Source organism: Ursus americanus, chromosome 29 (assembly GCF_024610735.1).
Source record: "Ursus americanus isolate L20-20 chromosome 29, mUrsAme1.1.p, whole genome shotgun sequence".
NCBI lineage: Eukaryota > Metazoa > Chordata > Mammalia > Carnivora > Ursidae > Ursus > Ursus americanus.
Window position 1 is genome coordinate 30,297,021 of NC_142155.1, and position 16,308 is coordinate 30,313,328.

A 16,308-nucleotide genomic window follows, 5' to 3' on the forward strand; every position below is an offset into this window, starting at 1 on the left:
ATTCTAAATAATTCTCCCATTTTCGAGTGCACACAAAATTTTCTAGTATCTTCAAAACAACTACACTATCTTACTTTCTACATAGGAAAATAACCCCTCACATACTTCTGGTGTTTTCATCAAAACTTCTCCCAAATTACATTTTGTAGCTAATCTAAAATACATAAAATATCTCCTCTTTGCTTTCAAATGAGCTTAATTTCCTTAAAACAGCCTGGAGGAAAAAAAGGAAGAAAGAGAAGAAAACCATGACATTAAAACGAGCAGCTGGCTTCTTACGACACTGAGCAAGTTTTCAGGCTTAGGTCCAGCAGATCACCTGGTGGTTAGGCAAAACCGCTCTGGAGTCAGACCTGGTATAAACCTGAATTTGCCTGTCACCAGCTGTACAACGTGGAACTCTCTTCACTTCTCAGAGCCTGAATTTCCTCATCTGTATAATGGGACGCTATTCTCTCACAGGGTTGCTATGCCTAGAAAGGGAAACGTTGTTTGTCGAGGGCTTAACACGGTGTCCAGCCTATAAAAAGCACTTAAATGTTATCTTCGCTGTTTGGTTTTCTAGGAAATTAGTTCTTAAATTTGATTATGTAATTGTCATGAACTCTGATCTAATATTCAGACAGACGCAAACGCCCACCCCGCCGCCCGCCTCCCCTCGCTGTCTCCCCTGCCCACCTTCGCCCCTCCGCTGCGGTCAGCCCACCGGCCTTCCCACCCTTCGCAGCACGCCCCCCATCCCCAACCCCCTGCCAACTGCTCTTCCCGCCCCCCCAACACCGCCCTCCGCCTCGCCCAGCCCAGCTCTCTCCCGGCGCCTCCGGGGCCCTTCGCGGACGACCCGCCAGCGCCCTAGGGGCTGGGGGAAGGGTGTGTGCGTGGGGGGGGGGGGTGTTTGTCACCACCTCTAGTGTCAAGGCCCCAGGCCACCGAGGAGGGGGTGGCATCTCCCTCCGGAAGGCCGGCACCACGAGACTCACACTCACCCGCTGGCGCCGGCGCGCGGAACTCAGCACTGGCGGAACCCGGAGCTCGTGGGCCCTGGGGGCGAGGCCGACCCTAAGGGACACGCGCGAGGCAGAGACCTTCCTGAGGCGCCTGCGCAACAGCGGGCGCCCCCGCCGCGGGTAACAGCCCCAACCTCCCCGCGAACCGTTTTGTCGGGGGCACTCTGGAGTGTGCGCAGCCACCCGGCGCGCGACTGCGGAACCTGCCGCCAGCCGGCTGGGACACGGCGGGCGGCGGAGGCTGAGACGTGTGCTCGGATTGGCTGCCGGAGCCGCATTAAATGTAATTCCCTTTGCGATTGGTTAGAGTCAGGTACTACCGGGAGACAGCTGCTTCGGTGGGGTCGCATTGGACCTCGAGGAGGTCGGTTCCTATCTTCCACCACGCCCCCTTTCTGTCATCCTCGGGCTGGGTGCCCTTCACGGGTTCTGAAACCCAGCGAGTCCCAGAAAGGCCCCGGGCTATCACCAAGCCCAGTTCGCCCCTAGTTAATAGGCACCTGGCGACTTTGGTTATCCTTAGGAAAAACGACTTTGGCAGCACCAGGGCCCAGCACAGGTCTAGAGAGGCTTCTTCAGCTAGTTCCAGTGAATGGAGATAAATGCGATGTGATTCTGCCCAAAGTACATGTTTTACTGGAAAAGTGATCACCTTTACACCCAAAGCTGATTAGTAAGCAGTTTACAGGTAAAGTCACAAGAAACACAGAAACAATCCTTGCAGTAGAAAACCAGCTGGGAAATGGGCACGTCTTTTGACAGAGGCAGATGGGATTGTGCTCCTGCCTTTAATTGGAAGCTTAATGGAACAGAAGAATGTAACTCTAAACTTACTAGTAGAAAGAGAAATTAGCAAATGAAGTAGATTTATTTCTTAACGCTTGGGTGATTCAGGCATACTTGGTAAAAGTGGATGGTATCTTTTTTCTCTTTGTATTTGCAGTGCCAAATACAGAACCTGGAGTCGAAAAGGAACTTACTAAATGTTTATTGAATTTAATGGAACTTTTAAGGTGCTCTGGATTCATGCCTCCCCTCACTTTAAAATGCAAGCTCCAAGAGGATATTTTCTTTCATATTAAATACTAATAGCTCCAGCAGTTGCTTAAAAACATGCGACTAAATGAATTAAGAATATTAGTCATATTTTAATATTTTCAGGGGTTGAGGATTTACTGGATGTAAACCCAGTACCAGGATTAGTAACCTGCAATAGTGGAGCTTGGAAAATCAAGTTCTATGGGGCACCTGGCTGGCTCAGTCGGTGGAGTGTGTGACTCTTGATCTTGCAGTTGTGTGTTTGAGCCCCACGTTGGGTAAAGAGATTACTTAAAAATTAAATCTTAAGAAAGAAAGAAAGAAAGGAAGGAAGGAAGGGAGGAAGGAAGGAAGGAAGGAAGAAAGAAAGAAATCAAGGTCTAAGGTCTGCATCTTGGGGGTGAGCTTAGAAGTATAGGCATGGCTGGGACTCCAGAGTCTGCAAGCAGCTGCAGAGACCGTTTGGGCCGGGTGTATTCTGTTGGTGATTAGTTTGTACCTTCACAAGTTAATCCAGTGGCAAACCTCAAGGATGGCCTGTGCATTGCTGAATGGGGCATCTCAGGTCTGTGGGTTGTCAGAGCCAGAAGGAGTGGCAGAGGCCATGTAATTCAGTCCCTAGAATCTGCCAGGCCTGAGTTTTAATACTCATTCCATCCCTCGGTAGCACAGCGATCTGGGGCCAGTGTTTCTTACCTAGTTGAGCCTCCAATTCCTCATCTGCAAAACCAGCCCTCCTACAGTAGCAGCCTCTTCGGGTTATTGTCAAATAAATGAGACAAAGCAAGTCAAGTACTCAGTGCAATGTCTGACACATGGTAGGTGTCAGCGATCATTATCACTATGACTAGAAAAACGTTTCCCAACCTGAACGATGGTCAGCAGAAGTCGGAGTTCTGGGAGAATTTACGTAAGGTCCAATTTAGTGGAACTTAAATTTTCGGTGCTTTGAGGCACATGATTATGCATATCCTGTTCGTTCATTCATGAAGCGCTTGATTGCTTAAAGAGTAGACAAAAATCCACAAAGGTCAGATGTGGAGTGGAGACAGCAGCTGGATGGGCATAGGGGAGAAGGGCTCTCTTCATCCATGGCCACTGCCCATGTGGCTGGGTCAGATCAGGGAGTCCTATGCAGTCAAGTTTCCTTCTTATAAATAATGTGGTTGAGAATAGGGGGACAAAATGATTCATGAGGCTCTTTTAGCACCAACCTTCTGTTATCCTTCAAATATTTACCATTTCAACCACAACTGAAAACTTGTTTCAGATGGGCATAAATAATAAGGATATTTAAAATCTCATGAAATAGGAAGACCACAGGTAGGATAGGCTTTGGGACTGGTTGAATTAGCAGGTCAACAATGTCTCCATGTTGGGTTCTTTCTAACTCTCCGCTGGGCTATTAACAGACTTGGCTTCTAGTCGCTCTAGTGGTAAACATAACAGTAGCAACAGGAACCATATGATTCATTTTTCACTTCCACTGAGCAACAGAAGTGACTTCTAGGTTTCTCTCTGTCTCAGGAGTCTCCAACAACCTTCACTTACTTTGACTAGAATTGTGTCGTATGCCCAAATCTAAGCCAGCAAAGAATGTGGAATTACCAGGGGATCAGTTGGGTCCAGACCTTGAGCTGAGATCTTTCCCAAACTCTGCTTCTTTTCTCAGTGGGAATGAAGGGCGAATTAAGTGCAGGTAACTCCACCACAAAGCATGCTATAGAGTCATTGGAGGAATTTAACGATAATAAAACAAAACGTAACAGAATCATAAAGTCTTCCTCTCCATAGTGATTTTTAGACATGTATATTGTTTCATTTAGCTGGCAAAATGATAAAATTTATAATGTTCTTTCAGCTCAGCTTTTGAAAAAGAAATTTTATATAAATCTTAGAAATATGGAGAAAGTTTAAACCCATTTTGTGTTAGACTGAAATGAGCTAGGACCAATACTCTAAACTCATCGTTTACAAATGAATGTTGCACCTCAGAGAGAATTGACTTGGCTAAATTCACAGAAACTAATTACAAGTACAGTCTTTGCCCCCATAGCCAATGCCAGTTTTGGAAGCACTAAGTTTGAGGCAGTTTCTTCTCCCCCGCCCCCAATTTACTAGACTCAAGATTCTGCATTAGCATACAATACTTTAAAATTTTTATCCTGTTCTCTGGATCAAAGACATAGCTCTTTGTGTAGCTATTTCTTTTTTAAATTCCTAATCGGGATGCATAACTCATTGCTGAAAGGGATGGGTCAGACGTTAGAAGTTACAGAGAAAGAGTTTCAGAGGAAAAGCCACACCCTGCCCAAAGAAAAACAGTTCTTATCCACTGCTCAGTCTGATTAAATAACAAAACCGAAACTAGTGAATAGAATTTCAGATCACTAGAAGGGTATTTTAAGTTTCACTTTTTAATATATATTAGATGTTAATGTAAACACAGTACCAGTTTTATCTTTAATATAAGGGGAGTGGAAAGGACAGTGTGTGGGGGGGGAATCATCGTATTTCAGTGATTTGCAAAGTTTAACTAAAACTCTCCACCCACCCCATTTTCTGCAAGATTACATTTTAATAATCTCAATCAAGTAAGATTGTAAGCTATTTTTAAAAGCTCTTGTTAAACGTGATCCTGTATTATCCATAATGTACTGGTGTCAGACATGCCTCTCTCACTCTAAAGGAATTGTTTCAAGCATTTCATAAAGTGGTGCAAGAAACAGTATAAATTCTTTTGAGGCTTTCCTAGGTAGAAAGCAACGTACTCAATTTTTTGAAAGATACAAAAATGAATAAGATTCAGTCCCTGCCTTCAAGGTAACTCTAATCTAGAAAGGTGGATGGAGAAGACATCTCTCTATTGCTTTTGCCCACCCAGCATCCATTTCCTCTTCTTCTGGTGGTTTCTCCAGGAAACCAATTCCTTTTCAATTTTAATCTGTAGGAGTCATTTGGGGCTGACCACATCATGGAGGCCCAGGGTAACCAACTATCCCAGTTTGCCTTAAATTGAGGCATTTCCTGGGGTCATGGGACTTCTAATGCTGAAACCAGAAGAGTCCCAGGCAAACTGGGATGAGTTTTACTCTGACCAAAGCCTGGCCTGTGAGAGCCAATTTCACTCCCTTGACCACAGGAATTGGTTTGGTGATGGGGACATGCCCCAGACGAGACCCAAGAGACTCAGTCCTGAAACTTTTGCTGAAACAATTGAGAAAGTGTCAGTCTTTCAGCCCCCGCTGCTAAATAGGTAAACTATAAGCCTGCCCCAGCTGCTGGTGATCGTTGTTGTTACTGCAGATGGAAAGTCTGTCTACCTGGGAATAAAGCCAACACAGAGAATGCAGAGCCAAGAGATGGAGCGTGATACGTGGTGACTTTGGGCGCTCGGATCCAAGATTACCTGAAGCTCCATGGCTGGGCTTTTCCAGTCACGTGATTCAATACCTTTGCTTACGCCAGTTTTAATTGGGTTTCTATCGCTTACATCTGAAGGGGGGAGGGATAAGAGAAGCAAATATTTGCTTACATTACTGTTGGGTAAAGTAAATGTTATAAGGGAAGCCCAAAGAGGGAGAGGTGAAATCATGCGGAGCTTACATTCAGCTGCAGGAATCTGGACGTGGACGCTGGATGAGCTGGGTTTTGGTTTGTTCTCACAGGTTAGAGAACTCTCTCTCCTATGGCTACTGTAATGAATTACTACAAGTGTTTTATCTTATGGTTCTGGAAGTCAGAAGTCTAGAATAGGTTGGCAGGGCTTCGATCCTTCTGGAAACTCTTAGGGAGAATCCATTTCCTTGCCTTGTCCAGCTTCTCAAGGCCAAGTATATTCCTTGACTTGTGGCCCCATTCTATCTCTTCACAACCAACAGTGTAGCATCTTCTGATCTGTCTCTCTGACTCTTCTGTCCATTTTTTCCCTCGTAAGGAACCTTCTGATTACCATTAAGTTAGGCCCACCCAGGTAATCCAGGACAGTATCTCCCCATCTCAAGATCCTTACCTTAATCACACCTGCAAGGTTCCTTTTCCTATGAGGGTTAGGATGTTGACATCTTCAGGAAATTGTTAACATCTGGCTTTCGCTTTCCAAAATGTCCTGGTTTGGATGATGAAGGGTATGGTCACCCTACTTAAGTGCCATCATCCTCAATATCTATGGAATATTGCCAGGTAGGAGCTCTGTGTTAGGCCCTGGGAAAAACAGCAGTGTTGGGTATCATCTAGTTCTAGAGTCCAAAGATGTTTGTAAAGTGATAAGGTAGCACAGAAACTAATTGGTCAAGCAGGCAGCAACAAAAATGCTAAGCAAGAGAAACAGAAGAAAATAAATGTTCTTCAGATAGTAAGAGCTATAGGAAGAGAGAGAACTCTGCAGCCTAGGTAAGCAGGTGGGATAGGCTGGTTGGCTGCTGGTCCTTCAGGTGCGGCCAGGCTTTTGGAGGTAGACAGGCAAGAGAGTACACTGAACCTAGACCACTTGTGTGTCAGTAGGGATGGAGGAAAATGTCATCGTCTGGTGCTTCATTTCCGTATTTCATTGCATACAAAAGACTGTGTTAAGAAGCCCTATAATTTGATGACAAATTGTAGCCAATCAGCTGTAAGGTACATTTTGATTTCAGAGGTGTTAAAATGTAGGGAGAAATGTGTATATTTAAATCACTAAGATAATATCTCTTCTCAAATGTGAAGACTTTTGCTAAAGTGATAATATCTCTGGACTTACATAAGTTTAATTACTGTACATCTTTTTATCGCTTGGTGTTTCTAGGCATTCCATCACTTTACAGTTTTTCTTCCAAGGATATTCAGATCTCTCTTGAACTATGGAACTACAAAACAATGTATATAGAATTTAATAAACATTCCTCTTAACAGTGTGATTTAAAGAATTCTCTTTACTCATACATAAATCCTCTCTAGGGCTCTGCTTGGAATTTCTAGAATTAGTATAACTCCTTTAGGATATTTAAGAAGCTGAATATTTTAGGGGCGCCTGGATGGCTCAGTTGTTGAGCATCTGCCTTCAGCTCAGGGCATGATCCCGGAGTCCTGGGATCAAGCCCCACATCAGGCTCCTCTGCTGGGAGCCTGCTTCTTCCTCTCCCACTCCCCCTGCCTATGTTCCCTCTCTTGCTGGCTGTCTCTCTCTCTGTCAAATAAATAAATAAAATCTTAAAAAAAAAAAGAAGCTGAATATTTTAATTGGGTTAAGTCCAGATAGAGTAATATATTAGTTAACTAACACATTTACATTCGTTAGTTTACCGTTTCCCAGTCTTGCCAAATCACAAAATCACCTGTGACTTTTGTTAAAAATGTCCTAAGTCCCTCCCCTGAAGACTTGGACCCAGTCAATCTTGTGTGGCATCTGAGAATTCTATTTTTCATAAATACTGGATGTCTCATGATGAGACATGTTTGGAAAATATTGGGTTAGGTAGTAGTTAGTAACCTGGTATCCTGCTGTGTTACACAGTGGAGTGCAGCTAACAGGACACCAAGGGGACCCTTGGATCTAGGAATAGGTTATTATGTGATACGTGGGGGCTTTCTGCACTAAATATAGAATAACTCAAATTGGCAAGGAGCAGTTTGAGGTCACTAAATGCTTATGGTGGGGGACGGAGGTCTAGGATAATAATTGAACTTGGATGGTTTGGTGCTTCACAGCCTACAAAGTGCTTTTACATGAGGGTCTTATTTGGCTTTCACATCTAGCTAGTAAGCAAGCATGCCTTTTATACCCATGTTGTTTGTCAATCACAGAGGTTAAGGTGCTTGTCTGAGATTCTATGGGAATGTCAAAGCTAAGCTCTAATCCCTGATCTGACCCAGCCACGTGGGCAGTGGCCATGGATGAAGGGAGCCCTTCTCCCCTATGCCCATCCAGCTGCTGTCTCCACTCCACATCTGCCTTTGTGGATTTTTGTCTGCTCTTTAAGCAATCACGCACCTCATGAATGAACGAACAGGATATGCATAATCATGTGCCCCGAAGGCCAGAAAATTTAAGTTCCACTAAATTGGACCTTACATAAATTCCACCCAAACTCTGACTTCTGTTGACCATTGTTCAGGTTGGGGAACATTTTTCTGGTCACAGTGACAATAATCGTTAACACCTATCATGTGTCAGACATTGCACTGAGTACTTGACTTGCTTTGTCTCATTTATTTGACAATAGGCTGGTCCCCCAGGAGGGCTGGTTTTGCAGATGAGGAATTGGAGGTTCAACCAGATGAGAGACACTGGCCCCGGATCGCTGGGCTACTTCCTGAGTTGCAGAGTGAGTATTCAAACTCAAGTCTGGGGGCAACCTGGGTGGCTGAGTCGGTTAAGCATCTGCCTTTCGCTCAGGTCATGATCCTGGGATCCTGGGATGCAGCCCTGCATTGGGATCCCTACTTAGTGGGGAGTTTGTTTCTCCCTCTCCCTCTGTTCCCCCATCCCACTCCTGTGTGTGCGTGCGCTCTCTCTCTCAAATAAATAAAGTCTTAAAAAAATAAAATAAAAACAAAACAAAACACAGGCCTGGCAGATTCTAGGGACTGAATTACATGGCTTCTGTCACTCCTTCCAGCTCAGACCACCCACAGATCTAGGATGCCCAATTCACCAATGCACAGGCCAGCCGCAAGGTTTGCAACTGGAATTAACTCATGAAGGTACAAACTAATCACCAACAGAATACACCCAGCCCAAACTGTCTCTGCAGCTGCTTGTAGACTCTGGGGTTTTGGTAGTGGCTCTACTCTAAAGCTCAGACCAACAGGGTCAGGGACCAGTTCTCTTAAATGCTGAGGCACACACTCTCATAAAACAATACAAGTATATCATAGAAGAAGATGAAAAAAAATAGCATGACTTTTTATAATTGTATCCAAGACTTCCAAGTTAATTTTAGATTTGCTTTGAACTGCGTTGGATTGTTTTAGGCTAATATCCATTCCCGAAGATACCTGCTCCCGTCTTCTTTGCCATGAGCAAAACTGGCTGGGCCTTTTCCCACTTCTGACCTGTCATGAATGCAATCTGGCTTACTTAACCTAAGGCATCTATCTGGGTCAGTTATGTAACTGGTTTTGTTAGACATATGTAAATATCTTTGCTCAGGGTACAGGAGCCCTGGGTATTGTGATGCTTTCTGACATCCATTAAAATTAAAAGAGATACTTGTGTCATTGGCATATTTTTCAGAGAGAAACAGAAGGTTGCTTCTGTCTCCTAGAAGTCCCTTTTCCAGAAGGAGTGCAAAATTGGTTAATGTTAATTTAATTGTGTTAGCACTTCACGAAGGTAAAGTCATATGGACAAAATGGAAACTTAATAAATGTAATTCTTTACAGTAAAACTTGAAAGTTAAAAAAAAAATGATCATTACAAAATTATAGGGCTAGATGGAAGCACCAGGTTTGGAGCGGCTCAGCTAGCCTGCCTGCCCAGCCTAGGCCAGGTCCTAACAGATCCTGCAGACACAGAAACAGATTAGGAAGCAGAAAATTGAGTAAAGCCAAATATTTGGTAAGAAGAGAAAGTCAGCTTCTGCACTCGGGTACCGCCTCAGTGAGTACTTCTGGCCCCTTCTCCAGGACCTGGTGGAGTCCTGACCTCTCATGGCTGTTTTAGATGATAGTGGTATCATTTCTGACTCCACCCAAAACACCCAGGCCGACCTCCCCAAGTGACACTCTGGGCTGGTTTCCAGCTGCCCTCCCAAGCTTCTCACCCACAGTCACGGATGCCCTCCAGGGTCAGCTGCTGTGGACCAGCCTCTAGGGATTCAGTGGAGTCACCAAGCTGCTCACTTGCCCAAGGCCCCTATCGGCTCATTTCCCCTCATAACTCATCCGCAGCACCCTGTTACTCTTGTGCCAATGAACTGTTCAGCTATCATCTAGATTGGCCAGGGCCACTTGGTAATTTCCAGAAAACTCCCCCAAAACTCATGAACCTCATATTACTGCCTCAGTGTCTCCCCTGGACGCAGCAGCTTCCCTCAGCTACTTACACGTAGTGCTTGGACCGTGCAGGACCTCCCAGAGATTATGGAAGTTGTCCCCCTGGATGAGTTTGCATGGGCCGCCATAACAGAGTGCCGCAGACTGGGTGGCTTAAACAACAGAAATGCATATGCTCACAATTCTGAAGCCTAAAGGTCCAAGATCAAGGTGTCAGCTAGACTGGTTTTATCTGCGGGCCTCTGTCTTTGGTTTGTAGATGGCCATCTTCCCCCCCGCCCATGCATGTCTGCATCCCAATCTCTTTTTATCAGGACACAGTCAGCTTGGATTAGGGCCCAACCATATGACGTCATTTTACCTTAGTAACCTCTTTAAAGGCCCTCTCTCCAAAGGCAATCACATTCTGAGGTACTGGGAGTTAGGACTTCAACATAGGAACAGGGAGGCAGGGAGCCCAGTTCAGCCATAATACCACTTACTTAAAGATGGCGGGTCTACTTGCAGTTTGATTCACCTCCTTGCAGGGGTGCCCTGCCTGCTGGCCAGTGTCCTACAACTGCTTGCTCACATCACCCACCTTCCTGCTGATAGAAACCACCTAGCTGTCTGGGTAACTAGCCTTTGTGCTAAAGGAACCCCGGGTCTCCTAACACCACAACCTGACTCCCGACATCCCCTGCTGCCAAGTTGCCCCACCACTTGGTTCTTATCCCCTTCAGCAATACCTCAGGCCACCTCCTCCTCTTGCCGGGACCCTGCTACACCCACCTCCAGAACTCCCTGCTTCTTTCCCTGCCCTCTACACTCTGGTCCTCACTCAGCAGCCCGATGAAACTTTTTCAGTTAGAAAATCACTGCCCGTGGCTCGCCTGCCCACACAGCACAAATGGTCTCTCATCATATTCAGAGGTAATCCAGGCTCCCTACTGTTGCTGGTCAGGTCCCATGTCACCTGACCCCTGAATAGTTTCTGGACCTCAGTTCCCTCTAAGTCACTGCGTCATACACCTCATTCTTGACAAACTGGCCTCTCCACTCTCAGAGACCTGGAGCTCCTGCGTGCCTTGGAACCCGTGCCCCGCTCCCACTGCTCCGGTCACCCTCCACACCAGCTTCCCACGGCCCCCTCCCAGGATTGGCTGCATCTCTGCTTCAACTGAAATTCTCTTGCTTAATATCATTTCTACGATGGTCAGTAATTTCAAATGTTTTGAAAACTGCAGTTTTGTAAAAACGTCAAGTGAGAGGGATAAAATGTATACTAATTAATGTTCTTTTCAGGAAGAACTATATTTAAGGTCCCCTAGGTTGGCAGGGTGGTTTCTTTTGTTTGTTTGTTTGTTTTTGGTTTTTTGTCATTTTCCTCAAAGTCCCACAGGAAAGGGAATTATATACAATTTTTCAAAACCTGTGCTTTTATTGAAAGATCTTAATTATGAGTTCTGTCAAAACTAGTTATGTGGCCACGGGCATGTTACTTAATCTTTTCAAGTCCCTTCTTAAAAGGGACTAAAAGGAACGTTTTCTATTTGCCATCCTCAAAAAGCTGTGTGATAGTCATATGGGACATGCTCAAATGAGAGAATACTTTGAGAAAGTATTGGGCAAGTCAAGGAGGAGAGACATTTTTTTCCCTCCTTGGTATATTTCCTGTGCTCTATGAACATGTGTCTCTCCACAAGGGGAGATATAGAACATTATTACTGATCCTTTACCTGGTATTCTTTGTTGGAGTTCGTCCCAACCCAGCCTTGTTTCTACCTCCTTTGATTTTTACCTGTAGTTTATATTATGCCACCTTAAGTCCTTTCCAGAACAAGGTGACGTTACATATAAATACATTTTTTAAAAGCATGCATCCTTTGTATACTCGACTCATGCTTTACAAATTTCACTTAAAAATTCAACTGCACTTTGAGCTCTGTGATGTGTCTTTTATTAGTCCTTTCTTTTCAACTTGTAATTTGAAAATGGCTGCAGTCATTTTCAAAGAAGGATGCAGAAAATGTTAAAATGACCTGGGACGTGAGCTTCTCCTTCTATTACCTCACCCTTCACCCCCTGCGCACGCATTTTTTTTTCTTTTTGATTTCTCATTATGTGCAGAATGCACCTGCAATGCACCTAAAAATATTTCTTTCCTAAGAATATTTCTTCCGTAATGTAAGAGTGGCATATCATGGATGAAATGGTTATTTCTACGGTATTTAAGTTTATGAATGATCAAAGAAAGCCAAAAAAACCCTCAGAGATTTTTGAATTCGAACCTGCATTGTACATGTAAGAAGAAGATTTAATTACCTGTTTAGTTCTAAATAACAAATTTGAAACGCCTATTCCTTCCCTGAGGACATCATAAGGTGGTCGGGTTATACTGTGCTGCTTTGAACAGTCTTCGGAGGCACATTTGTACGTGCCTCTTGCGTATGTTAGAAACTATCCGAGTGGTGGAGCTGCCTTGTGAACTGAGTATTTCCATCTGAACAGATTCATGTGTCTGGATTTGTTCAGTTAGCAGGTTTGTACAGGACGCATGTCAAGCCAGGTTCGATTAGAGGAGCACGGAGATTTTTCCCTTTTACAAGATGCATTTCCACCCCCAAGTGTTTCTCTGGGACATTCTTTGTTCCCTGGTGGATTCGGTGGGAAAGGTTGGATGTCTCGATCCAAATCTTTTCATTCGATACATTATTGAGGGTCTCCTGTGTGCCTAAGTCTGTGCTAACCCAGGAAAGAAGAATAGTCAAGAGTCTGCTTCTGCAAGGCCCTTGTAACCTAGCTCTCCAGCACCCAGCCAACGCCTGAATGCTGGTGGTCAAATGCATCATCTTGATTCAGCATTTAAATAGGCTGTTTCCTGGTCTTAATGACCTGGTAGAGTGGCTTGGGTAAGAATGAAACTAAGTGGTTTCTCGTGTTTCAGTAATGGAGAAAAACGCAGACTCATCAAATGTGAACGCCGGAAAGTACCTTAGAAAGTATGTGAGTCCATCCCACCAGCTGTCAGGTGGGGAGGCTGAGGGCTGGAGCGGGCACGTTCAAGACCACAGCTGGCTACTGTCAGACCCGGGACGTCCGCCTGGGCTCCCATTGCACGTCCGGAGTCCTCCTCTCTTCCCTTCCTCATAAGTCCCTCTGCCTTTAGGCAATAGCTCAGTGCTCTGGGGCCATGGTGAAGTCCAGAGGGTGGTTGCTTGGGAGATTCCCGCCAATGTTAAGGCAGCCCGGGAAAGCATCGGGCAGATTTCCTTGTTTGTTCACTGTCAGGGTTGTGTTCTTCAGCGTAAGGCAGAGTTCAGAGCGGCAGCGCTCTGCAGCTGCTCCTCGGCTGATAGCTCGCAGGTCCTAGCGCATCACTCAGCGCGCATGGGAGGCGGGGCCAGGAGGGGCCAGGTAGGGAGAGACAGGTAAGGGGCTACGGGATCAGGCTCACAGAAATCCCAGACGTGCTGGGGTGTAACAAAACCAGGCCACCCTGCCCTGGGTGTCAGGGCTGGGGGTCTTTTTATGGCAGTCACCTTGTGACCAACAAAGAATAACCAGACCCCGAAGAAGAAGTAAGCCATTAAAGATGTGATCACGGGACGCCTGGGTGGCTCAGTGGGTTAAGCGTCTGCCTTTGGCTCGGGTCAATTCTTCGACTCCATGAGACAAGAACCTTGCTTTCCTGCTTCACGTGGACCACAGGATTCAGATGGATGGAGAAGAAGAATATGCCCAGCGACACTGGCGGTCAGCTGGCACTTTCTATGTGGCTGGGGCCCAGTGGTTATAGAGTGTGCGCACAGAAATATCTGGGAGGCTGCCAGCGACCTAAACTCCTTCCCCAGCTCTCACACAAGTGTTCTGGACTGGGTATTTCTGCCAGGCCTACCTAAGATGTCAACTGATGTGGCCAAGGTAGCTGACGGCACCACCTTCTCTCCTGTTTTTATGACTTGCCATGTCTTTGGGCGTAACTAGTTAACCGGACCCATTCACAATGGGAAGGGAGGTGCTAGAGAGATGAGTAGGGTTGCGCATGCAGGAGGAAGTTCATTCTTGCACACAGAGTGCTGTATCAGGGAGGTCTACTGCAGACTCCCAGGCTCTACTCTTGGACTGGGATTCAAGCGAGACATGTTGAGAGCAAGGACAGGCCACCAGATTAAGAAGATCTGACTTGTGGGGCATGGTACCAAGAAAGTGACATATCATGGATCCACTGATCAGATCTAGGGTATAAAATAGCATTGGGCCCTAGAGACGCACTGTAAAAGCCAGGAACAAGGTTTGACTGAGAAGAAAAGCAAAGCTGATCTGATGCTGAGCGATGGAGTGCTGGGGATGAGCTTATGACAACTCTCTCCCTTAAGGCCAGCTTTGGTTCTAGAGAAGAGAAAGGAGTTGTTCAAGGTCCATCTGTGGGAAAGGAAGGGATGAGAGATGGAAGACGAAGCAGGCCATGAGGTGATCGTAGACATCCTGTGCTTGAATGAAGTCTGTTCACACTTGTGCCCTCTGGCCTATTTCCATGGCCACCACTCTTGGCCAAACCCACATTGCTATCCCTCTACCTGGAATTGTCATCCTTATGGAAATTGTCATCCTTACAGGCCATCCTGACGGCCTAGCTTATGCCCTCGTATTTCTATAACATTCAACTGGAAAGAACTAGGAGTACAGGAGGCATATAGCCATCACTAGTCCATTGCAACCATTTTGACAATTGTTTTACTGGACAAGACGTACCAGGGATCTTGGTGGTCACCTCTGGCGAGGTGTGTGAGACTGAGAGTATGTGTCTTGAGGCAGGAGGTAGGGGAGCACAGAGAGATGCTTAAGAAGAATTTTCACATTACTCAACCATTAAAAAGAATGAACTCTTGCCATTTGCAATGACGTGGACAAAACTAGAGTGTATTATGCTAAGTGGAAGAAAAACACCATATGATTTCACTCATATGTAGAATTTAAGAAACAAAATATATGAACATAGGGAGAGAGAAGGAAAAATAAGATAAAAACAGAAAGGGAGGCAAACATAACAGACTCTTAGCTCTAAGGAACAAACTGAGGGTTGCTGGAGGGGAGGGGGTAGGGGAGGGGATAATTGGGTGATGAGAATGAAGGAGGGCACATGATGGAATGAGCACTGGGTATTATATGCACCTGATGAATCACTGAACTGTACCCTGCCTGAAACTAATAATACACTATATGTCAACTGACTTGAATTTAAATTAAAAAGCAAAAATAAAGTATCAACTCTTAAATAATTTTCACTTTTTATTTTATATTCTTTTATGTTATTTGAATTTCTTATATTGTTTCTGTATTCGCGCATGTCTTATATAATTTAAAATAGCAAGTATATAAAATGACTTTTAAAAATTAGAATAAAATGGAGTTCATGAAGGGTACCAGTCTACTCGGGCCCCAATAAATGGATGCCAGTTAGCGACGTGGGCTGGAATACTGAGGAGGGGCTGGTCAGAGGAGAGGGCAGGTGTAAATCGATAGCGTGGGTGGGTAGAGTGGCTGCTGCAGCCCGAGTCAATGCCGATGGCATCATGGGCCAGCTCTGTCACCACCACGGTGCGAGCGGCCCTGGAGCAAAGTTGGGGAGCTGTATGACTTGGAGACAATCCCAGAACGTTTCCAAGTCTGTCGCTTCATCTTTAAAATGAGAGTCGGGGCAGTGATACCAGTCCCAGCTAACTCACGGGATTTGGGTTTGGTTTGGTGTTTTTCCTTGGTTTTGCTTCCCCCCGGCTACTTGATATTGCCACACATTGTAGCTGTGATCCAGTGACCAGATATTGAAACATGGCGAAGGGTCGAAGGCAGACGACATGACTGGATCCAGACTGGGATGAGTTAATAGATGGATACACGTTGTAATGATCTCCTTTTCTGACATCTCTGGAGAGCCAAAAACAGGACCTGGATACCCTCATTTGCAAGAAAAGAAAGCAAGTGACATTTTGTCAGAGGGGCAGAAGAGCGGTCTTGCCCTGTTTTTGATGGTCTTATGAATTTTAAATTCCCACAGGAAAGCACTGGAGACTTTTCCAGAGATGTAAATCTCTCCCTCTAGCCTTTCAGAAGTCTCCATGAGAATAATCTCCAAATGATCACTGCTCTGCTCGCCATGTTAATGAGGAAATGTGCATTGTAACCTTTCCCCCACCCTCTCCTCAGAGAGCTGGGGCACAGAGAAAGCCAGCTCAAAGGCCCATGTGGCCACACATCCGTTCAAAATTAAACACACAGGCAAGAGCACCCATCTGCCATTTTAAGCTGA

General features: G+C 45.3%; 1 protein-coding gene and 1 long non-coding RNA gene across 2 annotated transcripts in view; one reads left to right on the forward strand and one right to left on the reverse strand.

Moving 5' to 3' along the window:
• ENPP4 (ectonucleotide pyrophosphatase/phosphodiesterase 4) overlaps positions 1-1,190 on the reverse strand; it is a 14,924-nt gene extending 13,734 nt beyond the window's left edge. Inside the window, exon 1 of the mRNA XM_045801676.2 lies at positions 987-1,190. The gene's annotated coding sequence lies outside the window, so the exon portion shown is untranslated. The remainder of the gene's footprint in view (positions 1-986) is intronic.
• LOC123795163 (uncharacterized) lies at positions 1,153-15,070 on the forward strand. The gene is made up of 3 exons (XR_006780353.2): positions 1,153-1,290; positions 8,246-8,347; positions 11,065-15,070. It is a non-coding gene; the product is annotated as an uncharacterized LOC123795163 (long non-coding RNA).
• The last annotated feature ends 1,238 nt before the right edge of the window (positions 15,071-16,308 follow it).